The sequence below is a fragment of the Bos indicus genome, chromosome 1 (genome assembly GCF_029378745.1).
Source record: "Bos indicus isolate NIAB-ARS_2022 breed Sahiwal x Tharparkar chromosome 1, NIAB-ARS_B.indTharparkar_mat_pri_1.0, whole genome shotgun sequence".
Taxonomy (NCBI): Eukaryota; Metazoa; Chordata; class Mammalia; order Artiodactyla; family Bovidae; genus Bos; species Bos indicus.
This window is the reverse complement of record NC_091760.1, coordinates 4,750,625-4,777,766: the sequence shown is the minus strand read 5'-3', so window position 1 is coordinate 4,777,766 and position 27,142 is coordinate 4,750,625. Positions and strand designations below refer to the sequence as shown.

The window sequence follows — 27,142 nt, the reverse complement described above, 5'->3', positions numbered from 1 at the left end:
GTGTAAGTGGCGGAGTGGGTCTGGTGCCAAGAAGCAGGAGCTGGTTTATTTTAGTCTCAGTGTTAAGACAGCCAGCACCAGGTTGAGGCTGAGAAATGCTCCTTCTAATTAAAACTTTATTTTCAAACACATGTCACAGTTGCAACATGGTGAGACTCATTTCTGGCTTTGTGGACGCCTCCGAGGAGAAGCAGCTTCCCTGTGACAGCCTCGAGCATTCATCCGGGACGGCCAGAGGAGACCTGGGGGCAAAGGCTCCCGGTGACACCCAGGGCACTGGCACAGGGGACCCTTCCATTACTCAAGAGGGTGGCAGAATCAAGAATGGGGAGCAGCGATTGTAAACTAGTCAGCAGTGCGAGAGTCTGCACGCCCCATTGAGGAGCAGCCCAACAAACATGCACGGAGAACCAGAAACACTCTCCTCGTGTCCCCAGCAGGTGGGCAAGCTGAGTCCAGCAGGAGAACTTCCAAGCAAAACTGGGGCGGCCGTGGAAACCGGGAGTGAAGCAGCCATTACAGACCCTTGATTAGTGTTGAAAAAGGAGTTAGGAAACCCCGTAAGCACACTGTATCCCAACCCCCGGGGTTCCCTGGTGGCTCAGCAGTAAAGAACCCGCTTGCGGTGCAGGAGTGCTAAGTGCTAAGTCACTTGAGTCATGTCCGACTCTTTGTGACCCTATGAACCATAGCCCACCAGGCTCCTCTGTCCACGGGATTTTCTAGGCAAGCTTACTGGAGCGGGTTGCCATTTCCTTCTTCAGGGGGTCTTCCCAACCAAGGGATTGAACCCACATCTCTTTTCTCCTGCATTGGCAGGCGGGTTTACTACCACTAGCGCCATCTGGGAAGCCATCTGGGAAGATGGCTTGCAGGAGATGCAGATTCAATCCCTGGATCAGGAAGATCCCCTGAAGGAGGAAATGACAACCCACTCCAGTATTCTTGCTGGGGAAATCCCATGGACAGAGGAGCCTGCAGGGTAGGCTACAGCCCATGAGGTCGCAAAGAGTCGGACATGACTGAGCGACTCACAGCAGCAGCGGCATCCCAGCCACCTGACTCTCTCCATGGCCCCACGGACTCCAGCAGGAAGCGGTCAGGGTAGGGACAGGGTCTGCTTTAGTTCCTGTTCCATTCACAGGCACATATTCAACAGGTATGGGCCTGATACGTGAAGACTTCAATACCTGCTTACTGAAGTAACACTGTGGAGCGGGCATCGTGGGTGGCCTCCAAACCCAGCTGCTTCCGAACGAGGACCTACCGTGTATAGTAGCTCTTCTGAACCAGTGTGAAAGTCAGGGAGAGGAACAGAAATAAAGAATTTGCAGAAGTCTGGAGGAGCGGAAATCGGTGAGTTTTAAATCCTTCATCCACTGCTTTAAGCCCTTCATCCATGGGCTTCCCTGGTAGCTCAGGTGGTAAAGAATCTGCCTGCAGTGCAGGAGACCCAGGTTCAATCCCTGGGTCAGGAAGATCCCCTGGAGAAGGGAATGGTTACTCACTCCAGTATTCTTGCCTGGAGACTCCCATGGACAGAGGAGCCTGGTGGGTTACAATCCCGGGGGTCGCAAAGAGTCGGACATGAGTGACTAACACAAACCCACTCAAGACCCAGCTATCAATCACAGCATGAAGCTCACAGCGCTGTGTGTCCTGAAATTTCAGATTTCCATTCACCCAGGATGGGGACCATACAGGCTGTGGAGGACCCTGACCCCAACCATGAGCCAAGGCCTTCCCAGGAACAGCCAGGTCAAGAGCTAGAAAATGATACTTCACTTTTCATGTATGGCAGCCCCAGAACAGAGCCTGCAGGTAAGACCATTTCCACAAGCTAGAGAAGAGACTACAAGGCAGGCTGTGTGCCTTGAAGGCCTCCCTTGGGGTGAAAAAGCCACAGAGAAACAGTCAAGACCGAGTCTAGGACACCGAGCTGCCTTCCCAGCCTTCCTTTGTAACCCACATGTATTCCCACTGGTCCCAGGAGAGCAGCCCCAGGTGTTTCTCAGACCGGGTCATTCTAATCCTCACATCACTTACACTGAGACCATGCCAGGATTCAGACGCCAAGAGGTTGTGCTGTTGGGTCAACACTTCTCAGGTCACTGAGGCATTTTCTAGGAGTCTATGAAATTCAGATGGAAATCTCGAGACAAAGAAGTAGAAGTGTTTAATATCACTGTTGCCTGACAGTATGGAAATGGGAGGCCGGGGGAAGCCAAAAGGCTAACTGTGGAATTACAAGTCAAAATTGAGACCTCAAGATGTGAAGAGAAGGGAACCCTTGTGTGTTATTGGTAAGAATGCAAATTGATGCAGCCGCGATAGAGAAGAGTAGAGAGGTTTTTCAAAACACTAAAAACAGAACTACCATATGACCCAACAATTCCACTCCTGGGTATACATTCAAAAAAACACTAATTCAAAAAGACACACGCACCCCAATGTTCACAGGGGCATTATTTACAACTGCCAAGGTACGGAAGCAACCTAAGTGGCCATCAACAGATGAATGCATAAAGAAGATGTGGTATGTACTGTGGAATATTACTTGGTCATAAAAAAGAACAAAATTTTGCCATTTGCAGCAACATGGATGGACTTGTTAAGTGCGGAGGGCTCACACACTTAACTGAAATAAGTCTGACAGAGAAAGACAAATACTGTATGATATCACTTAGGTGTGGATTCCAAAAAAAAAAAAAGACGGCAAACTAGTCAATAAAACAGAAAGAAACAATAGAGAACGAACTATTAATGACAGGATAGGGGTGTGCTGGACGGAGAAGGCAATGGCACCCCACTCCAGTACTCTTGCCTGGAAAATCCCATGGACGGAGGAGCCTGGAAGGCTGCAGTCCATGGAGTTGCTGAGGGTTGAACACAACTGAGCGACTTCACTTTCCCTTTTCTTTTTTTTTTTTTTTTTTTTCCCTTTTCACTTTCATGCATTAGAGAAGGAAATGGCAACCCACTCCAGTGTTCTTGCCTGGACACGACTGAGCGACTTCACTTTTACTTTTCACTTTCATGCATTGGAGAAGGAAATGGCAACCCACTCCAGTGTTCTTGTCTGGAGAATCCCAGGGACGGGGGAGCCTTGGTGGGCTGCCGTCTATGGGGTCGCACAGAGTCGGACACGACTGAAGTGACTTAGCAGCAGCAGGGGTGTGCTGGAACATAGGACTGTGGAAGAAGGAGGGACAAACCACGGGGTATAAGACAGGCTTAAGGATGTATTGTGCAACACAAGGGATACAGCCAATATTTTGTAATAACTGTAAATGGAAAGTAACTTACAGTAATTGTATAAAAACTCCCCACTGCCCCCTGAAGGCCATCTGTGTCACTACCAATCTACCACTGAACTGGGGAACCACAGATGGGCGAAACATCCTTCAGGGTCAAGACAAGAGGGACCGAGGAGGCACCCACAGCGAGATGTGCCGAGCACTGCACTGATGCTTGACAAACACTGGGTCCCGACCTCTGCTGGGCTCAGCAGTGTGCTTGAACCACGCAGCGTTACATTCGACAGCTCTTCGTGATTGTGCTCAGCAGTCTGGCCAGGCTCTGGGCAGAGAAGGGGATGGGTTGGCTCCCTTCCTGGGAGCTCCAGGACCATCAGAGCCGGATGGTCTTTGATCTGGAGGAGTTTGGGAGCAGCAGCCCTGTGAGCAACGGTGCCTTGCCCACAGCCTGAGATGGAATGGGAACCATATCACTGCTGGGGGAACCTCCCTGCTGTGTGGTCCTTCACCCAATGATCCCGGGGGTCGGGGTAGGGAGGGGGGCAGGCATCTCAACATGGAGCCCAGAAAGGACAGTGAGAGAGTTAAAGCTGAGCCAGTCCAGACCCCTTTAAGGAGGAGGTGAACATTCTAGCTCATGCTTTCCTGAAGCCTTGTGCAACAATCCTGCCCGAGAACTGGCCTTTCTTAAGGAGCTAATGACCACACAGCCCAATGTCTTACTCATGGAAATGCTTTGCTTAGACTCCATGTTAATATTTATTATAATTGTAACAAATCTTGCCTGGGAACCTATTTCTCAAGACTTGTACCCCTGATTACATAGCAACAGTATATCTCACCCAGAGCTGGCGCCCTGGAACCGTTCTCCTCGGCTAATCTTGTGCTGGAGTTATCTCAGGATGTATGCCTTGGGAAAGGGTCTGGTGGCACTTTTACAAACCTTGAGGTATTCTTTGTATCTATTTTCAGCAGCTAGCAGAAAAGTACATAATGGCCTGCTTAAAGTAGTGAGGAGGGGTACCCTCCTACCCTCTTCTGATGTCTATGTCGGAAGCTTTTGCTGTCACTTTCACTTTAAATAAAAATCTACACAAAGCTCTGAGAGACTGAGACTGTCTTTGATCCCTGAGTTAAAGCTTCTTTGGAACCACGAGTCCAGCAGCGCCGCTCACCAAATGCCGTAAGCTCTCACCAGGCACACAGAGGGCACAGCCAGGGGCAGGTCTTTCCTGCGACTCTAAGACTGCTGGATCTTGCAGCTTCAAACCAAACGCATGAGAGCTGTTCAGACACTGAGGAAGGAGGCAGGCGAACCCTGTGCCCGACCTTCATGGCTGCATATGCTGGTAGCCCATCAGCTTTGCTCCAGGTGCCCATGGGCAGTCCCAGGTGACAAATCCTGAGGCGTCAGCCCAGGGGGTCTCAACCCAAGGCGATTCTGACGGGGCCTGGGGTTGAGGGGAGGGATACTACAGCCTCCCCTGCAAGGCATGGGACAGCCCCTCACCAAAAAGATGCATCAAGCCTGAGGGTCAGTAGTGCCAAGGTGAAGAAACCCTGCTCTACGCTACGCAGTACATCCTATTTCCCTTTGCCAGAAGCTATGGTTTTCAACCCTTCTTTACAGTCCCAGCAGTCTGGGTTTTGTGGAAAGGTGTGATGGCGTTTGATCACTGAGATAAAAAGGAACTTCAGCCAAAAGACATTAACACCAGCACCAGACTGAGCGCTTCACGGAGATCTTTACAATGAGTCATCAAATAACCATCATCCCCTTTTACAGACCAGGAAACTGAGGCATAAAGGGGTCACACACTGCTCAGTCGAGGACTGTGGTCCAATCAGTCCAATCCCAGACAGTCTGTTAACTAGGGAAAAAGTATAACATTGTATCTGTATTCTGGGTGGTCCTCTTTATGTGCTGATTTTTAAAGGGGGGGCGGGCAGAAAGAGAGGGAGGAGGGAGACAGGACATAGAATGTATGAGCAAAGGGACCAAAATGTCAACAGCAGCTCTTTCTAAATAAGTGATGAAACACAGGCGACTTCTTTTCTTCTGTTGCTGCTGTTGTCGTTCAGTCGCCCAGTCGTGCCCGATTCTTTGCAACCCCGTGGACTGCAGCACACCAGGCGTCCCTGTCCTTCACCATCTCCCAGAGTCTACCCAAGTTCATGTCCATTGCATTGATGATGCCATGCAGTCATCTCATCCTCTGATGCCCTCTTTCTCTGTACCTTCCTGCATTTCTACATTCTCAACCACAGAAATGCCTTTACGGGCAGAAAAGAAACAATGAGGAAAACAAAAACTCCAGCCAAGCACACATGTCAAGACGGCCGGCAGCACCAGAGTCACGCCCATCTATAAGGTAACAATCCCTGCGCTGGGGAAAAGGATGCAGACCCCCGCCTGGCAGGACATGCAGGCACACCCTGGGTCGCTCGAGCCCACGGCAGCCTCGATGACAACCAGTACAGGGAAGCCATGCCCCAGAGGCCTTGTGCACAGCACACCTGCAAGGGATCTGCTCCCGAGTAAAGACGCCACCCTGAGTCTGAGACAACTTGTCAGCTCCTCATCCATCTCAGAGTGGAAAGGGCCCAGAGAGAGAGAGCCACGGACCACCAGGTCAGACCCCCCTCTGCCACGCCTGACTGTCTCCACGCTCGAAATACTCAAAGACAGCTTCGGGAAAAACAAGCTTTCCAGATCATTAAAATTTCCTTTCAACAGTTTATTAACCTGTAGGAATGAGAGAAAAAGACCTTTTTTTTTTTTTTTTAAACCTAGGGCCTAATGTGAAAGATTGTGAAAGCCTGTTTTGGGGGGGGGGTGCGGGGGAAGGGAAAGAATTCTAAGAACACTGAAAAATTCGCTTTTCCTATTTTTTCCCATAGAATTTGTATGCACATTATCTTAAAGTCCCTTTCACCATAAAAAACCTACACAGCACACAGATGCCCAGTACCTACTGCATGTTTTTGTTATCCTTGGTTGTTGGTCACTCAGTCGTGTCCGACTCTTTGTGACCCCATGAACTGTAGCCCACCGGGCTCCTCTGGCCACAGGATTCTCCAGGCAAGAGTACTGGAATGGGTTACCAGCCATTTCCTTCTCCAAAGGATCTTCCCAACTCAGGGATCGAACCCAGGTCTCCCGCATTGCAGGTAGATTCTTTACCAGCTGAGCCACAAGGGAAGCCCCCAAATACTGGAGTGGGTAGTGTATGCCTTCTCCAGCAGATATTCCCAACCCAGAGGGAATCAAACCAGAGGCTCCTGCACTGCAGGCAGATTCTTTACCAGCTGAGCTACTAGGGAAGCCCCTGATATCCTTACTGTTATCTTATCCTTGTTATCCTTACTGTTAACTAAAAAAAAAGGCTGGTTATTCTATCCCCTCTCCTGATAACATGGGGATAATCATGAGGCCCTCTCTAACCCCACCTTGTGTAAAATGATTAAGTAGTTCGATAGCCATAAAAAAATCTTACATATCACCTAAAGTTTCATGAAGATATCACACCCCAAATGCAGAGATTCAACACATCCAAATGTCACCATTGGGCAAGACAAGAAGTAATTTTTAAGGCCATCAGCAGGCCTAGGTCTATCTTTAAAAATTAATAATAATAAATCCTTAGTTGCTATCCCAAGAACCACGGCTGGGTGCCTCCCTCCTGGCCAACAGAGCGCTGGCTGCTCAAAGTCACCATTCTCAGGACACTTGGACTGGAGAATAGCTTTCCCCAGCCTGAAATAGGCCTGACATGAAGCAATCAGGTGCATCCTACTCCTCCTTGCCTGTGATTGGGTTAAAGCAAGACACTCTTGCCTGGAGAATCCCCATGGACAGAGCAGCCTGGGGTCACAAAGAGTCAGACATGACTGAAGAGTCAACTTAGCATGCACGCACAAGCAAATCCACTGAGGATAGTGAAGCAGGAAAATGGAACCAAAGAACTCAATTCTGAGGCCAGCACTGAATTGCTGAATTAACCTTGAAACCATCATGTGAAATAGTAACCCCCGTATTGTTTTTTTGTGTGTTATTTTCTTGATTCTTTTCTTTGGAGTATAATTGCTTTACAAGGCAACTATATTTCTGCTATACAACAAAGTGAATCAGCTGCAGGTATACATATATGCCCTCCCTCCTGAGCTTCCCTCCATCCTCCCCTTCCAAGTTTCAGTGGTCTTTTGTTTCTAGCAATCAAAAACATCCTCACTGATAGACCCCTACACCCAGGCTCTCTAAGAGTTTGAGGTCCTACCAATTCTTCAACGCTGAAAGAGAACATGTCCAATGGTAGGGACGAGATCCACAGCAAGACAGTGGGAGGACATGTGGCTGGAACCTTTATAATGACTTCTTGTCAATTACCAATCCATGTCCCAACTCCGCCTCCTCTGCACCCTGACTGTAACTCACCGCAACAAAAAGTTAAGCAGCTGATATCCTTTGAGACATATCCAAGAGGTAGATAATGGGTGCTCTAGGATGAGAGGAGTAAGGAAAGTGAGGATTTGAACGCATTTATCTCCCCTGCTTTAGCAATTCACAGAGTACCAGCTGCTAAAAGGCTTCTCCGAATTTAGACTTTAAATAAACTGACTCATGAATCTTTAAGGCTTGCAGAAAAGAAAACTTAACAAGGCAATTTTTTTCAGGAATGGAGGCTGGTGAGAGGCACAAGCCATAGATAATAGTCAGTACTTAAATCATCTTGTTAAAGATGTGAATTTCATGTGAGGTTTTCTATTCTCAGAAAACAGACATATAACAAATAATAACAGCATCTCATTAGACAGAAGGTCTCTCTTCTATCTGCCTGCAGGTTTATTCTTCAAGAACTTGTTTCCTGTAGGCATTAAAAATAATTACCTTTAAATGTATAATATGAAATGTTAAGTGAAAAAGAAAAAAATCCATGTATCACATTACATATATACTGATTCCAAAAACAGTGCACAAGTGCTCAGTGAGAAGACCAGCAATGCATTTGGGAAGATAAAGATCCTTGAGATGTGTTTTAATGAAGTTGCCTTTTGTATGAAGTTAAGTAGCTGGTGAATATGTGCACATTTTTAATGAAGTTTTTACATTGTTAATAAATATATGAACATCCTCAGACATCCACAATTACAATTTTTTAATTTTTTTCTTTTTTGGCTACACCAAAAGGCTTGCAGGATCTCAGTTCCTCAACCAGGGACTGAATCCGGGCAGTTAAAGGCCAGAATCCTAACCGCTGGGCCAGCACAGAATGCCTCTCTGCAATTGTAAATTTACCAGTACCACTCAGGGACCTTTTTCCTTTAAAGAAGGAAGCTCAATCCTGCAAATATCTGAAAGCCAACTGCATGCCAGGTGCGGTGTAGGTCTGAGAATTCAGCCAGGTTTCAGATAGAGCCCAGGTGGCCTTGAATTCTTTCTAGAACATGGGAAGTGAGAGAGTGGGAAGGAAGATGAAGTGAGCCTTTTAAGAATGTGTAATCTAATCAGAAAGAGAGAGGAGTATAAGAGGGGTAAAAACACAGTTATATAAAGCACACAACCAATGATTAGAAAGGGATATGAAAAAAAGAGATAATATGACAGAAGTCTTTTTAAAAAAGAAGAGATCTTACTGAGTTGAGAATTTCAAGAAAGGATTCACAAGAGAGGTATCACTACAAGTGGCTCTTTAAGAATGAAGAATTAGGTAGATGGGATTTTCAGACAGTTGGAACAGCTTAAGCAAAACCAAAAACAAAAAAAAACCAAAAAACTCCAAGAATTCCGGAAACACTGCTTCGTGTCAAACTGGGCTGAAATGAAAGGTGTGTGTGTGCTCAGTGGTGTCCGACTCTTTGCGACCCCATGGACTGTAGCCACCAGGCTCCTCTGTCCATGGGATTTCCCAGGCAAGGATACTGGAGTGGGTTGCCATTTCCTGCTCCAGGGGATGTTTCCAACCCGGGGATCGAACTTGCATCTCTTGCATTAGCAGGCAGATTCTTTACCACTGAGCCACGTGGGAAGTCAGAAATACAGGGTATGCACAGACCAATCATGAGTTAACAAATGAAAAATAGACAGTGAGACCTGGTGGGGCTTGACACCAGGCTGAGGCACCTGCCTTGCTCTGACAGGCAAGGGAAGGTGGGGTGAAGTAGGGTTTGGCAGTGACACATTGGAGGTGCACTTTAGAAAAACGAATCCGACAGCCCTGGGCAAAGAGGTCTGGAGCTAGGAGAAGGTCGAGTGGAGACCTCTGGGCTAACTCAGGGCAGAAGCACAGTGTATAGCCCGAGGACTGGCAGCATGCCTGCACGGAGTGGGCAGCTCCACAAATATCTGTTAAACTGAATTAGACTTCTTGTCTGAAGGGATCAGATAGGTCTGGTTTTTTTCTGAGCTTTTGACATGCTCCTAATGCACATTTAGGCACTAAATAATGATGCCAACCGTCCCCTAAATGAGGCTCCCCCTGCCTCCATCTTCTGCTACAAGTGAAGAGAGATAAAGCAGCAAAGATCAAGAGAAACACTCTTGTCTTCCCATTCCCAGTAAAGAATGTTCTCTGTCCCGGAGCAAACATTAGGAAAGTACAGTGGTCCCTCGGCATCCGCGGGGGACTGGCTCCGCGACTCCTATAGACACCAAAATTCAGGACGCTCAAGTCACTCACGTAAACACCACAATACACTCAGGCTGCCGTATCCGCTGTTGGGCATCCTCGCATTCAACCAGCTGCAGGTTAGATTGGTTGAATCATACCTGTGGATATGGAGGGTTAATTCTACAAAAGATCAGTACAAAAGATCAGGAAAGGCAGAGTAGGGAAGAGCTACGAATCCAAGAAAGAACACTTTATGGGCACAATATGAAATAACATGCATTATCCTCCTACACTCCGACTGGCCCTAAAAATTAACAAAAACGTATGCCCATATAATCAACAAAAAAATCAGACTTGGAGAAAAGTGCAGTTAAAGTACAAAGTGATTCTCAGAATATATGGTTCTCAGAGTATATGAAAGGGTATCTGCATTGTTAGGGCGGACACGCTGGATGTCGAGACAAAGAGACATGATGCTTCCAACAGACTCTCAAATGGATCACGAAAAAAGTGTGCGTGTGTGTGTGTGTATAAATGTGCTTAGGTATATATATGTATATATGATAAATGTGTGCAGATGTAAACGTGTGTGAAAAGAACACATGGAGAGATAATTATGAAAGCAAATGGGGCAAAATGCAAATCAGTGCTAAATTTGGGTAAAGGACCAAAGAAAGTTTCTTATACCATTCTTGCAACTTTTCTGGAACTTTGAAGTAACATCAAGACAAATAGTTGTGTGTGTGTGTGTGTGTGTGTGTGTGTGTGTGTGTGTGTGCCTGCTCAGTCATGTCCAGCTCTTTACAACCCCATGAACTATGGCCCACCAGGCTCCTCTGTCCATGGGATTCTCCAGGCAAGAATACTGGAGTGGGTTGCCATTTCCTCCTCCATATAAAAAGACCATGTTGCACAGCATTCAGGACCTTACTTCCCCGATCAGGAATCAAACCTGTGCAGTTTGCATTGGGAGTGTGGCATCTTAACCACTGGACCACCAAGGAAGTCCCTCGTACTTGCTGATCATAAGGTTTTGGCCTCTTCCATCACTGGGAGGTCTCTGCAAAATACAGGACCCAGATGTCTGGGCCCAAACTCAGCTGCCCAGGGCCAATCCCACCCTTCCCTGGGTAAGGAGGATCCTGAGCCCTGGCCAAGGTGCTTGTCATTTGCACTCCAGGGATGCCAGGGGTCCTCTTAAGTGACTCACAAAATACGGGAACTGCTGTCTGATTCGATGACCGGAACTCAAGAACCAAGAAGTGGATGGAAATGTCCTGCCCACGCAGGGTGTCCAGAGAAGTCCAGGCCCCAGCTGGGAGTTTTCTGAGAAGGTTACCTTATAAACAGCACACCCACCAACTGCCCCAGGGCTCAAGTTAGGAAGAACATGTCAGGCAGCCACTGTGATGTGTATTTTATCTTCTCAATTGAATGTTATTCTCCCCAAAGCCCTGGGAGGTAGAAATTTTCCCTGTCTGTTTTAGTTGAGGAATGAGACTCAGAGACATGAACACACAGCCAGTAACAGGCATGGCAGGGGTTCACATCCAAGTGTCTTTCTCAAGTCACTGAAGATTTTTTTGTCATAAAGTGTTTTTATTTTACTCTGACAAGGCTAAATATCAATAACCTCTGACATTCAGATGACACCATACTTATGGCAGAAAGCAAAGAACTAAAGAGCCTCTTGATGAAAGTGAAAGAGAAGAGTGGAAACATTGGCTTAAAGCTCAACATTCAGAAAACTAAGATCATGGCATCTGGTCCCATCATTTCATGGCAAATAGATGGGGAAACAGTGGAAACAGTGACAGACTTTATTTTTTTGGGCTCCAAAATCACTGCAGGTGGTGACTGCAGCCATGAAATTAAAAGACGCTTACTCCTTGGAAGAAAAGTTACGACCAACCTAGACAGCATATTCAAAAGCAGAGACATTACTTTGCCAACAAAGGTCCGTCTAGTCAAGGCTATGGTTTTTCCAAGTCATGTATGGATGTGACTGAGTTGGACTATAAGGAAATCTGAGCACAGAAGAATTGATGCTTTTGAACTGTGGTGTTGGAGAAGACTCTTGTGAGTCCCTTGGACTGCAAGGAGATCCAACCAGTCCATCCTAAAGGAGATCAGTTCTAAATATTTATTGGAAGGACTGATGCTGAAGCTGAAACTCCCAATACTTTGGCCACCTGATGCAAAGAACTGACTCATTGGAAAAGACCCTGATGCTGGGAAAGACTGAAGGCAGAAGGAGAAGGGGACGACAGAGGATGAGATGATTGGAGGGCATCACCGACTCAATGGAAATGGGTTTGGGTGAACTCCGGGAGTTGGTGATGGACAGGGAGGCCTGACATGCTGCAGTCCATGGGGTCACAAAGAGTCAGACACGACTGAGCCACTGAACTGACTTGGCCAGGCTTCCCTGGTGGCTCAGTGGTGAAGAATCCACCTGCCAACGCAGAAGACACAGGTTTGACCCCTGGTCCAGGAAAATCTCACTTGCCGCGGAGCAGCTAAGCCTGTGTGCCACTCTTGAGCCTGTTCTCTAGAGCCTGGGAGCTGCAACTACTGGGCCCACGTGCCGCAGAGCCCGTGCTCCACAACAAGGGGAGCAACGCAACGTGAGCCCAGGCGACGCAACTAGAGGAGCCTGCACACAGCAACAAGGGCTCGTACAAGTAAACGAACAAACAACACTTTTAAATTTACTTTTGTCAAAGTAATACATAGAGCTGAACAAGTATTAGGTACCCTGGAAGTTTATACAAGACAGTGACCCTGTTAGTTTCCCCTGGGAGGGGAGTGAACTAGCTGGGAAAAGACATTGCACAATAACTCTTTTCAAGTTCTGGCCCATATGAACATACTAGCTATTTTAAAACTGAAGAAGGCAATGGCACCCCACTCCAGTACTCTTGCCTGGAAAACCCCATGGATGGAGGAGCCTGGTAGGCTGCAGTCCATGGGGTCACTAAGAGTCGAACACGACTGAGCGACTTCACTTTTACTTTCCACTTTCATGCACTGGAGAAGGAAATGGCAACCCTCTCCAGTGTTCTTGCCTGGAGAATCCCAGGGACGGGGGAGCCTGGTGGGCTGCCGTCTATGGGTCGCACAGAGTCGGACACGACTGAAGTGACTTAGCAGCAGCTATTTTAAAATAACTAAATAAAATAATTCTAAATGTAAATTAAAAGTTGCAAGAAAGAGGAAATTATATATTGATAAGATCTTTGAAATCCATTGTTAAATGAGAAAAAAAAAAGATCCAGAATGGGATAAATGGAATGTTACCATTTGTATAGAAGGCAGAGAGGAAAAAGGGGAAGGGGAGATAAATATATAGATAGATAGACATAGATGGGCTTCCCTGGTCACTCAGATGATAAAGAATCTGCCTGCAGTGCAGGAGACTTGGGTTCGACCCCTGGGTTGGGAAGATCCCTTGGAGGAGGGAATGGCAACCCAATCCAGTATTCTTGCCTGGAGAATTCCATGGACAGAGGAGCCTGGCAGGCCACAGTCCACAGGGTCTCACAGAGTCGGACACGATGGAACAACTAACACACACGTGTAGACATAGATAGATATGGATATGCACACATATGTGTAGCTGTCTCTACATATCTGCACTGACATACAAGAACTGGAAGCATTCAGAGCTTCTCTGTAGGAGGAATACGGTAAAGGGAAGTTCACATTATAAACTCACTTACATATTTTTCATTTTGAACTATGTGAATATATTACCTATTCAAATATATAAATAAACAAAATACAAGTGCCTTTTAAAAAGATGCTAAAGGAAAATAACAGTGCAAGCATATGGTTTGGGGTAGCTCAGAACAGAGGAACACAGAAAATGGAATAAGGACCACCTGGCAGGGTGCTGCCCAGATGCAACCTCACAGGCCGCTGTGCTTGGAGAGCTGCCTGTTTAGAAAGGAGTTGTTCCAGACCAGCAGAGCTGGGGGCTTGGAAAGCACGTGCTATCAAGTTGCAGCCTAAATTGGATAGGAATTTCCCCTAAAATAAACTATGTAATTTACTTCCAACAGACAATTCCCCATTGCCCTGTTCTCCACATTGATACTGCTCATTCTAATATTTAATTATCTGGCACACGGTCCATCTGTCCAGCATCTGACCACCACAGCCTGCAAAGCCCTGGTGAACAGCTCCAGCAGCTGACAGAAACCCATGCTCAGCAGGATGTGACCAAATATAAACAACATCCAATTGCCTTCATCCGCAAGGCGCCCGCCCTTGGAGATAATGCCTAAGGCATTCACAGGTTGTGTCACTGGCAGGAAAGACAGTCTGGTTTTTGGTTTTTAGTTTTTAGTTTTTTTAAAAATGGTAAAATACACAGAACCTAAAATTTGCCATCTTAACCATATTTAAGTGTACAGTTCAGTACCAAGTGATGCTGGGAAAGATTGAAGGGGAGAGGAAAAGGGGACGACAGAGGATGAGATGGTTGAATGAGATGGTTGGCTGGTTGGAGACTCAATGGATATGAGTTTGGGTAAACCCCAAGGGTTGGGGATGGACAGGGAGGCCTGGCGTGCTGCAGTCCATGGGGTCGCAAAGAGTCGGACACGACCGAGTGACTGAATTGAACTGACACTCACATTGTTGTGTTACCAACCTTGTGAACTCTTTTCATTCTGCAAAACTGGAACCCTGTCTGTCCCCACTGAACAACTCTCACGCCCAAACCCCAGCAACTACCATTCTACTTCCTGGCCTATGAATCTGACGCCACTAGACACCTCACCTGAGTAGAATCATACAGTATTTGTCCTCTTGTGTCTGGCCTATTTCATTCAGCAAAATGTCCTCAAGGTCCATCCATATTGTAGCCTCTTCCAGGACATGCGTTCTCTTCAAGACTAAAGACCATTCCACCGCACATACATACCAGGTTTCGTTGAGCCATTCCTCCGCTGAGGGACACTCGGGCGGTTTCTGCTTTTTGGCTCTTGTAAGGCTCTTATGAACATGACGCCTCTTTGAGAACTTGTGGAAAGACATTCTTGAACGATATTTTTAAGACTTTCCAAGATGCTCATCTAAGATTGCAGAGGACAGCAATTCAGAATAGGGAAATGGAACTTCCCACCTGTCTAGACTCAGCCCCTGTTAAACTTCATGGGGATTGAGCGAGTTCTCAAACAATAGAAAGATAAGACAACAACCTCTGGGGAAGCCAGAGAAAGAAGGTACCTTCCAGAGCTCACCTGACTTTCTTTCTGGCTATCAGAACACCAGGCAGGGGACCCCTGGGCACGTCTATCTCCCTTAAGGAAACACACAGTTGCTCTCAGAGCCAAGACCTCGGCTCCACTATTCAGTCTCTAGTGCTGGGGGCTGGGGGGGGTTAGTATTTATGTGAGCACATCTACCTTTGCTGTTTGTGTCTGAAACTGCCACATGAACTGTGATGAGAAATGTAACTGATACTTGCATCTGAACAGGGGTAGGGAAAAAGTAAGAAAATAGGACAAGGGCTTCCCTGGTGGCTCCTGGGAAAGAATCCAGCTGCCAATGCAGGAGTCACAGGTTCTATCCCTGGTCTGGGAAGATCTCACGTGCCATGGGGCAACTCAGCCCCAGAGCCACAGTACTGAGCCTGTGTCCAGTGGCGGCAACTAGGAGACTTACAGGCCCTAGAGCCTGAGCTCTGCAGCAAGAGAATCCAGGGCCGTGAGAACGCCATGCAACACAACTCGTGAGTGGCCTCTGCAGCTGGCAACTAAAGAAAAGCCTACGCAGCATCAAAGTCCCAGGAGACCCAAAATAAATTTAAAAAAAAAATTTTTTAAAGCAAGACACAAGTGGAGCTAAAGATCGTTCTGCCCCAGAACTTTACAGATAATGGACTAAGGAACTCCCAGTCCAGCAGAGGGAAACGAAGTCTCGTTACAAATAACGTAAGGACATGCATATCCGTCCACCTGCAGCCCTACTTCTGTGTCTTAAGAAGGCATGTCCACATGTGGGTGATCACCACTAACGAAAACGGGCACACTGCTAATCAACTATGCTCAAAAATAAAAAGTTAAACAAAGGCAGGAGGAAAGGAAGGGCACACAGCACATGGAAAGAGCACCTGGTTGCCAGAAACCTGGATCTCAGCCCAGCTGTCCCTGACAAGCTGTAGGTGACTGGGCCAGTAACATCTTCTGAGACTCAGTTTCCTCATCCGTAAAATGGAAGAAACTACACCTACCTGCAGAAGTGTCCTCACGATGAAATTAACTTCACAGGTGAAGCTGAAAGTGCCTAACAGCGCCTACCACGGGAGCAGACCCCTGGCCAACAAAGCTTTCCTCTCCTTCTGTTTACATCAGACTCAACACACAAAGCCCTGGTTTGGGGGGTTGGCTTCCCTGGTGACTCAGACAGTAAAGAATCCTCCTGCAATGCAGGAGATCTAGGTTCGATCCCTGGGTGGGGAACATCCCCTGGAGAAAAGAACGGCTACCCAATTCAGGATTCTTGCTTGGAGAATCCTATGGACAGAGGAGCCTGGTGGGCTACAGTCCATGAAGGTGCAAAGAGTCAGACACGACTGAGCGACTAACAATTTCCAAAAAGGGTATGTTGCTTTCAGAGGTTGGAATAATGTGTGTACAAGCTGAGAACACCAAGGAGAACAATGGGCTTGGGAAGAGGCACAGAGCAGACTGTCCCAAAGAGGCCTTGGGGACACCCACCCTGCTGACACCTCCACCTTGGAATTCTAGCCTCCAGATGGATGAGAGAATAAATGGTACTTAAAGTCACCTAGTTTTGTTACTTTGTTACAACAGCCCCAGCAAAGGAAATTTATCCTCCTTCCCTCCATCCTCTTAAAGGAAAAATGAAATTTCTGACTTGCCTGAAGAAGTAGGACACTTTTAAAATATAAATAATAAATAACATCCCAGGAAAGGTAATTTTTGGTAAAAAGCCTCTGCAGAAGAAGGAGAAATACGAGAAATTCAGAGGCGTCTTACTGGTCTTCCTTCCCTTTTACCTCCTCTTGCTCTCTGCCCGCTCCTTCTGGGAGCAGCCACCCTTTGCGGTTCCTCATTCTTCCCAGAGGGATGAAGACACGCTAAGAACGACTGTCTAATACAGTCCAGAAGGTCAGAGCGATGAACCCTCACCACTGCAGAGGCAGGGTCACAGCCCACACACTTTCCACCTCCCCAGAGACCTTGAAACATGCCCCCCTCAGTAAGACTGCTGCTGCTGCTAAGTTGCTTCAGTCGTGTCCAACTCTGTGCGACCCCATAAATGGCAGCCCACCAGGTTCCCCGTCCCTGGAATTCTCCAGGCAAGAACACTGGAGTGGGTTGCCATTTCCTTCAGACTAGTGACCATGTTTTGTAGCAAAGAGGAGGAGAGCCTGGATTTTTTTTTTTCTTTAATACAATCTGCCAGCAGTCAACCACAGGGATGGAAAGAAGACAAAGAAGAGTCAAACCAGAAAAGCAGAAAATCACTTTCTAAATCCCTATGTAGGGACTTCCCTGGCAGTCCAGTGGTTAGGATTCTGTGCTCCTGATGCAGGGGGCACAGGTTTGATCCCTGGTCAGAGAAGTAGGATCCCACACCCTACATGGGGCAGAAAAAAATCTTTTTTTTTTTAAGGTTTAAAATAAAATATTTAAAGTCTATGTAGCTAGAAGGAATAGAAATGATGCATGAGTCTGGCTTAACCAACCCACATTAGCCACGTGAAATCCCCTCTTTGGTCTTCCCTCTCTACCTGTGGTCTGACCATCTATGTCACCTCAAAACTCATCTTAAAATCCTAATGCCTAAGAAGGTAACATTAGAAGACAGGGCCTTTTGAGAGGTGCTTAGATCATGGGGGTGGAACTCTCCTGAGTGGGATTAGTGCCCTATAGAGACCCCCATGGAGCTCCCTTGGCCCTTCCATCAGAGGACACAGCAAGGCGCTGGCAACCCTGCAGCCCAGAAGAGGAACCTCGCCAGAACCCCAAACCTAGACTTCCAGGCTCCAGAACTGTGAGAAACACATATCCATTGTTCTGAAGGCACCCAGTCTCTCGTATTTCTCTACAGCTGCCCAAATGGACTAAGACAATCCTACTATTCCATTAACACCAATGGTATTCTCGCTGGAATCCACAAAATCCATTCTGTGGTTTGAACCAGGAACAAAGAAGCCATTTGTTTGGATATGGGCGTCCAAACTCCCATAACTGGCTACAGGCACAGTTATCAGCCATCTGATAAAATCCAACCGGAGTGAAACTAGGAGCGGGCTCAGCTCTGGCCATTGTTTCTCTTCTTCTCCCTTCTCTGTTCCACCAGATTTTCCAGCTTTCACCTAGCTGTTTTGAGGGCTTAGGGGAAATTTCCAGTGTCAAGGAATGAAACTGCAATAAGTAATGACTCCATAGCGCTGGTTCTAATAAGGTCACCAAACCAGTCCACCAAGTGACATGTCTTAGAACAGTGAAGGGAGAAATACCAGATGGTTCACTCTGGGACCCACAACCCCAGCCAGGAAGCAAGAAAAAAGCACTGATTTCTTCCTTGGCCACCAGGACTGGCACCACCCGAATCCAGGGCAGCACCAAGCGCGAGGGCAGGAGGCAGAACGAGGGGTGGGGTTCCCGCTGGGGGAAAGAGGAAACCGTGATGCTGAGATAGTGAGTCAGGTGAGAGGAGATTCTGCTCAACTCAGGAAGCTGCCTTACGATGCTTCTCACCCAGATCATCTGTCTTCGGCTTCCTGGTTCACCCTGGCATGCTCCTCTGATGCATTTCATAGTTTCCCTTTACACTCGGATCTTAATTATTCAAGGATTGCTAATCCAGGTGGCAGAAATCTCCAACTCTGGCTGCCTGCCATTTCTCTGCTAGGGAGCATCTCCACGTGAGGGAGGGCAAAGGAAGCTTAAGGAAAAGCAAACAGTCAAGCAAGGAATCCTCATATTCAAACCCCTTAGCAGAGTTAGGATGATGAATTTGCCTTGGCAGGAACCAATTCAAAATGGGGGGGGGGGGGGGGGGTGGGGGAGGGGAGGATTTGAAAGAAGAGGAAAAGAAAAGTCTCAGAAAGAAAATTCCAAGAATCTTACAACCTGAATATTGCCTTGCTGGAGATGATCCTGGATTCTATACTTGTTCGTAAGAGACACGCGTTCAATTCCTGAGTTGGGACGATCCCCTGGAGAAGGAAATGACAACCCACCCCTGTATTCTTGCCTGGAGAATCCCATGGACAGAGGAGTGTGGAGGGCTACAGTCCATGGGGTCACAAAGAGTCAGACACGACTGAAGCACACACGCTAGACAAGAACACAGGCACTGAAAATGATCTCAAGTCACAAAAATGGTTCCTGTCAGACTTCCCCAGCGGTCCAGTGGCTGAGAGTCCGCTTGCCAGTGCAGGGGACATGGGGATTCAATCCCTAGTCCAGGAAGGTCACACAGGCCACGGGGCAACTAAGCCCATGAGCTGTAACACGAGAAGCTCCCACAACCAGAGAGGAGGCCCAGATTGCCACAACTGGAGAAAGCCAGCACGCAGCAAAGAAGCCTTGTGCAGCCAAGAAAATAAAATTTTCCTGCTCATCGATTGATCAGCCCTCCTTCCCCCATCAGGCCACTCCGTACCCTGCTCCACCTGCAAGATGAGCACACAGGTATGACAGGAGGCCTGCTCACAACTCAGGACCAAACCCATGTAAGGTGAGTCTTTAAAAGACAAAACGAACATCAGAAGAGGCTTTGCTAGCTGTGGCCCACCGTGCGAGGACAGGAGTCATGTCCTGATTACATGCATTCAGGGAGGGGGGCAATGGGGCCAATTACACTGCACAGTCTAACGCTGAGCTTTGAGAGATCAGGCAGGCCCAATGCCCATGGTCCCGGCAGAGGCACAGTCCTTGTCTTGAGGGTTCACACCCTAAGGCTGTGCCCTCACACCACCAACCTCCACCAGGCTTGTTCTGCAGAGTCTTAAATGAACAATTCCACACATCACCCTAAAAGGACCAATCCCAGGCTCTGGGCAAGACACCAAGATCCACTGGGCATGAAGCAGATGTGGGCAGTGACCCAGGGGTCTCTGTGGGTGAGGACTTGCAGCTTAGTCCTTTCCTTATTATTTGAATCTTACACATATGCCTCTTCCTTGACCACCACTCCAAGTTTTTAGAAGGCTGTCTTTCCATCTCAGTGGCCTCACTCCAGGACAGATGGCCCATAACCTCAGGGAGTGCTCACTCCAGTCTACTCCCATGATAGAACTTGTCTGGGTCAAACTGCTAGAGAGCTGATGTTTTGTCAACTATCAAATGTGAAAGCCGAAGTGGCCCCTTCCAACTCTAAAACGCTCATGATGATTCAATGCACCAAGTGCTCCAGGTAATCCAATGAAGGAGTTTGGATCAGCCCACCCCTTTCCCAGAGCAGATCTCTGATTAATGCCTATCACGTATCATTTGCAAATGGATAAAAGATTCAGTGTCTCTCCTCTTGATCCATGCCCAATCCAATAGCAAACAAGAGTCTGAATCTTGCAAAGGAAGCTTGACTTTGTTCCAGGTGAGGTCTGAGCAAGCTGATGGTTGGCCTGCTGTCTGTCTTGACTTGCCAGGGGAGTTACAGGTCCCTGCTTGCCTACCAAGGCAACACAGGGCAACCTGGAATATCAGCAAACAACCGTGTTTGAGAAACCAATCAGCTTGAGATGAGTTGTGTTTCGCATGCATGCTCAGTCATGTCTGACTCTTTGAGACCTCACGGACTGTAGCCTGCCAGGTTCTTCTGTCCATGATATTCTTCTGATGAGAAAACTGGAATGGGTTTCCATTTCCTTCTCCAGGAGATCTTCCTGACCCATGGGTCCAACTCTCTTCTCCTGCATTTGCAGGCAGATTCTTTACCACTGAGCCATCTGACTCAGCTGCATTAGTTGCATCTGCAGGCAAAGGAAGAGCTTGATTTAATCTTCACTGAGATGCAAGGGCACATCCGGAAGACTGGGCAGGTCAGCTAAGAGCAAAGAATCCACTCCTTTGGGGTGACTCACATCCTTATACTTTCCAAGGATGGGCTATATTTTGGCAAAGAGAAGGCGGCTCCAAGCAGGCAAGATCTCTACTAGAAGCCACCCTAAGAATAAGCCCCATCCCTCCAAGTTCAAAAATGCTGGTTTGAGAAATGAAAGCAATATGGGTGGCTAACTTACATGCAGAGTACATCATGCAAAATGCCAGGCTGGATGAAGCACAAGCTGCAATCAAGATTGCTGGGAGAAATACCAATAATCTCAGATGACACCATCATTATGGCAGAAGGTGAAGAACTAAAGAGCCTCTTGATGAAAGTGAGAGAGGAGAGTGAAAAAGCTGGCTTAAAACTCAACATTTAAAAAACTAAGATCATGGCATCCGGTCCCATCACTTCATGGCAAATAAAGGCAGAAACATGGAAACAGTGAAAGACTTTATTTTCTTGGCCTCCAAAATCACTGCAAATTGTGACTGCAGCCATGAAATTAAAAGATGCTTGCTGCTTGGGATGAATGGATAAGAAAGCTGTGGTACATATACACAATGGAATATTACTCAGCTATTAAAAAGAACGCATTTGAATCAGTTCTAATGAGGTGGATGAAACTGGAGCCTATTATACAGAGTGAAGTAAGTCAGAAAGAAAAACACCAATACAGTATTTTAATGCATATATATGGAATTAGAAAGATGGTAACGATGACCCTATATGAGAGACAGCAGAAGAGACACAGATGTAAAGAACAGACTTTTGGACTCTGTGCGAGAAGGTGACGGTGGAATGATTTGAGAGATAGCATTGAAACATGTATATTATTATATGTGAAACAGATCACCAGTCCAGGTTCGATGCATGAGACAGGGCACTCACGGTCAGTGCACTGGGATGACCCAGAGGGATGGGATGGGGAGGGAGGTGGGAGGAGAGTTCAGGATGGGGAACACATGTACACCCATGGCTGATTCATGTCAATGTATGGCAAAACCACTACAATATCATTAAGTAATTAGCCTTCAATTAAAATAAATAAATTCATTTACATACAAAAAAAAAAAAAAAGCTTGCTGCTTGGAAGAAAAGCTATGACCAACCTAGACAGCATATTCGGAGAAGGCAATGGCACCCTACTCCAGTACTCTTGCCTGGAAAATCCCATGGACGGAGAAGCCTGGTAGGCTGCAGGCCATGGCGTCGCGAAAAGTTGGACACAACTGAGCGACTTGACTTTCACTTTTCACTTTCATGCATTGGAGAAGGAAATGGCAACCCACTCCAGTGTTCTTGCCTGGAGAATCCCAGGGACAGGGGAGCCTAGTTGGCTGCTGTCTATGGGGTCGCACAGAGTCAGACACGACTGAAGCAACTTAGCAGCGCAGCAGCAGACAGCATATTAAAAAGCAGAGACATTACTTTGCCGACAAAGGTCCATCTGGTCAAAGCTATGGTTTTTCCAGTTGTCATGTATGGATGTGAGAGTTGGACTATAAAGAAAGCTGAGAGCCAAAGAATTGATGCTTTTGAACTGTAGTGTTGGAGAAGACTCTTGAGAGTCCCTTGGACTGCAAGGAGATCAAACCAGTTCATCCTAAAGGAAATCAATCCTGAATATTCATTGGAAAGACTGATGCTGAAGCTGAAACTCCAATACTTTGGCCACATGATTCAAAGAACTGACTCATTCAAAAAGACTCTGATGCTGGGAAAGATTGAAGGAGGGAAGAGAAGGGGACGACAGAGGATGAGATGGTTGGATGGCATCACTGACTCTATGGACATGAGTTTGAGCAAGCTCCCGGGAGTTGGTGACAGACAGGGAAGCCTGGCATGCTGCAGTCCATGGGGTCTCAAAGAGTCTGATACAACTGAGCAACTGAACTGAACTGATAGGTGGCTAGGATCTAAACCTCTCTCCAGAGGAAGAGAAGAGAGATTAGGTTTGAGAACACAGCAACATGAAAACTTCCAGAGTTGGGAAATGCCCTACTTCCTAGTTAGCTCAAAGTGAAAGTCACTCAGACATGTCAGACTCTTAGAGACCCCATGGACTATAGTCTATGGAATTCTCCAGGCCAGAATACTGGAGTAGGTAGCCTTTCCCTTCTCCAGGGGACCTTTCCAACCCAAGATCGAACCCAGGTCTCCCACACTGCAGGCAGATTCTTTACCAGCTGAGCCACCAGGGAAGCCCAAGAATACTCTAGTTGGTAACGTATCACTTCTTCAGCGGATCTTCCTGACCCAGGAATCAAACAGGGGTCTCCTACATTGCAGGCGGATTCTTTGCCAACTGAGCAATCAGGGAAGCCTAGTTAGCTCACAGCAGCGGCCCTAAGGCTAGTTCTCCATGTGAGGGTCCCTGGATGCAAAACGGGGGCTGCTGATGAGTTCTGGAGCAGAGGGGAAATGCAGGAACCCAGGGTGGCTTTTCTATGCTCAGATCTTGAGTCATCCTTTCAGATGTTAAATTAGACTGCATTTTTCACAGGATACCACACTCACTAATAGCCCCTCTTGAGTTTATAAAGGAAATTTTTGAGGAAGCCAACTCTTCTCCCCAGAAGCTAAGAACCTGACTACTGCGTTCTGCTCAGCACAAGAGCTATTCCTTCCCTGACACAGTGAGACAGAAATGATTCCTCTTTCTTTTTTTTTTCATGGAGCTGTAAAGCTTATAGGATCCTAAGTTCCTCGACCCTAACCCTAGTTCCCTGACCAGGGATCAAAATTCAGGCCCCAAGTAATGAAAGTGCTGCTGTCCCGCTGACTAACCACTGGCCTGCCAAGGAATTCCCAGGAATGATTCCTATCAAAGAAACTAGAAAGTACCTTCTAAAAACGTCTATTGGTCTCTGACAGGCCTGTACTAGAGACCTCAGAAGGACCAAAAAGACAAAGATAATGGCCCTGCCATCCAGGGCCCTGGGACACAGAAGAGCTGCACTAGCCTAGCGCAGAGGGTATGGCGTGCACACAGCTCAGAACAAGCCAGGCGCAGGCACAGCACAGCCACTGCCCCGCGGGGCGACCGCGAGCCCAGACAAGCTCCTTCACCTCTCGCTTCCCGTTATCCACAAAACAGAAACCACGAATCCACGTCACGGTGCTGACATAAGGTTCCGATGACTGAATGCATGCAAAAAGCGTAGCTATATACAGGCGTTACTATTATCAGCATAAGTTATTAGAATCCAAGAAGACCAAGAACCACAAATAAAAGGCCAAGGAAATTTTTTTAGGGTGACAATTGATTTATTCATTTTTAAAAATTTATCTTGGAGTATAGTTGAATTACAATGCTGTGTTAGTTTCATGTGTACAGCAAAGTGAACGTTAGACATATACATAATCCCCTCTTTTTTAGATTCTTTTCCATATAGGTCATAAGAGAGTATTGAGTAGAGTTTCTTGTGCTACATGAAAGCAAAAGACTTAGTCACTCGGTTGTGTACGACTCTGCAACACCACGGGCTGTAGCCCACAAGGCTCCTCTGTCCACAGAATTCTCCAGGCAAGAATACTAGAACGGGTTGCCATTCCCATCTCCAGGGGATCTTCCCAACCCAGAGATGGAACGTGGGTCTCCTGCATTGCAGGTGGATTCTTTACTGCTGAGCCACCAGGGTCCTTATTAGTTATCTATTTTATATATAGTAGTATGTACACATCAATCCCAAACTTCCAATTTACCTCTCCTCTCAGAGGCCTTCCCCCTGGTAACCAGAAGTTTGTTTTCTACATCTGTGACGGAAAATTTTAAAACTAGGAAACATGAAAACTGGATTGGAGTGAAGAAAAACTCAGAAAAAATTAAATGTGTTCTTAACCAAATGAACTGATGACATTAAAAAAAACTGGAGATTCTTGACCAAAAGGTGATTCCTTCAAACGCACTGCCTGAAGCCAGTAGAAATCAGAAGAGCCCGCACCGAGTGTAGACATTGCAGAGAATTGTGAAAGAAGGAAAAAAAAAAAATGAGTGACTCAGTGATACCCTGTTAGATGCTTCAAAACTCTGAAGTTTTCTGAGCTGGAAAGATGTGCAGAGGTTACTATGCCAGCTCCCTTTCAAACCAGATGCCCACAATGGGAACCGATTGATTTGCTCAAAATCCCACAGCTAGCTGGAGACAGAGCTCTGATTACAACCACAGGCACTGATAACTACCCAGACGCTTTCCCCCCAGTCCAGCTTTTCCTCTCAACAGGCATTCACCAGCCCCTCTGGCTGCTTCCCCATTCATCTCTCCCTGCCTTTCCTCTGGAACATTCTCCAAACCCATTCACTCTTTCACACACACAATCCATGCACAGAAATGTGGTTTGAATTGGGTTGATTTTGGGGTTGTTTTTTTTTTTTTTTTTGCATCCTTCCATAACATTTTGCACATGTGCAGTGTTAAGGTTTAGTGTTCTACACAGAACATTAAATGTATCAGGACTGTCCTGGGGGTCCAGTCGCTAAGAATCCACCTGCCAATGAAGGGGACACGGGTTCGATCCCTGGTCAGGGAAGATCCCACGTGCCTTGGGGGCAACTAAGCCTGTGCACCACAATTACTAAGCCTGTGCTCGAGAGCCCACAAGCCCAACGACTGAGGCCCCGCAGCCTGTGCTTCACAAGAGAAGCCACCACAATGAGAAGCCCACAAACCACAACGAAGAGCTGCCCCTGCTCACCACAACTGGAGAAAGCTCACACGCAGCAACGAAGACCCAGAGCAGCCAAAAATAAGCAAACACTAAAACATGTATCACCTTTACCACTGTTTTATTTCATTTTTTACTTACTGGGTTTTTTGGAGGGGGGCTGTGCTGGGTCTCCATAGCTGTGCAGGCTTTTCTCTGGTTGCAGGGAGCAGGGGCTACGCTCTGTTGCCGCGCACTGGATTCTCACTGCAGTGGCTTCTCTTGCTGTGGGCCAGGGGCTCTAGGCACGGGGCCTCCAGTAGCTGCGGCACCTGGGCTCAGTAGTTTCAGCTCGAGGGCCCTAGAGCATGGGCTCAGTAGTTGTGGCACACGGGCTTAGTTGCTCTGAGGCATGTGGGATCTTGCTGAACCAGGGACTGATCTCGGTACAAAGGTTACAATCATTCATGAGCTAAAGTCATGGGCCCTTGTCTTAATAGGCTTTCCAGTCTAGTGGAACAGACAGGAATCAGATCTCAGACAAATATCTGTATTTCTCCCAAGGTGAATACCATGCAGAATCTTTGGAGAATGTGTATGTCCTCCAGAAAGGCACAAAACTGAAGTGTCCAGGCAGAAGTGTGCTGTCATCAGAGGCTCAACAAAGCAAAGAATAAAAACAAGAGACATTTAGCAGGGAAGAGTAGGGCAAGGGAGTAAGGGGAGAGACATGATCAAAACAATGATATGGGGGACTCCCGTGGCAGCCCAACAGTTAAGACTTCATGCTTCCACAGCAGAGGTCCGGGTTCAATCCTTGGTTGAGGACCTAAGATCCCACATGCCACAAGGTATGGCCAAATTAAAAAAAAGAAAGAATTAGGTCAAACGAAGAGGGAAGAAACAGATAATAATAAAATCGATGCAGGCAGTCGTGCCCCTAACATCAATCAAATAGGAAGGCATTTCAGGACGGCAATGCAATGAAGTGGTGGGGGGGGTGTGGTGGTCCAGTTGTGTCCCCCTAATATATGCTTAAGTCCTAACCCTGGTACCTAGGAATATGATCTTATTTGGAAATACAGTCTTTGCAAATGATGACATCAAACTGCAAACTATGGAAAATTCTTAAAGAGATGGGAATACCAGACCTCCTGATCTGCCTCCTGAGAAACCTGTATGCAGGTCAAGAAGCAACACTTAGAACTGGACCTGGAACAACAGACTGGTTGCAAATCGGAAAAGGAGTACGTCAGGGCTGTATATTGTCACGCTGCTTATTTAACTTACATGCAGAGTACATCATGAGAAATGCCGGGTTGGATGAAGCACAAGCTGGAATCAAGATTGCCGGGAGTAATATCAATAACCTCAGATATGCAGATGACACCACACTTACGGCAGAAAGCAAAGAAGAACTAAAGAGCCTCTTGATGAAAGTGAAAGAGAAGAGTGGAAAAGTAAGATTAAAACTCAACGTTCAGAAAACTAAGATCATGGCATCTGGTCCGATCACTTCATGAGAAATAGACTGGGAAACAGTGGAAACAGTCTCAGACTTTATTTTTTGGGGCTCCAAAATCACTGTAGATAGTG

General features: G+C 47.0%; 1 protein-coding gene across 6 annotated transcripts in view; it reads right to left on the bottom strand.

Annotated features, from left to right (window-relative positions):
- Window positions 1-27,142, bottom strand: part of TIAM1 (TIAM Rac1 associated GEF 1) — a 466,993-nt gene that overhangs the window by 382,550 nt on the left and 57,301 nt on the right. The gene's annotated exons all lie outside the window — the stretch shown is intronic.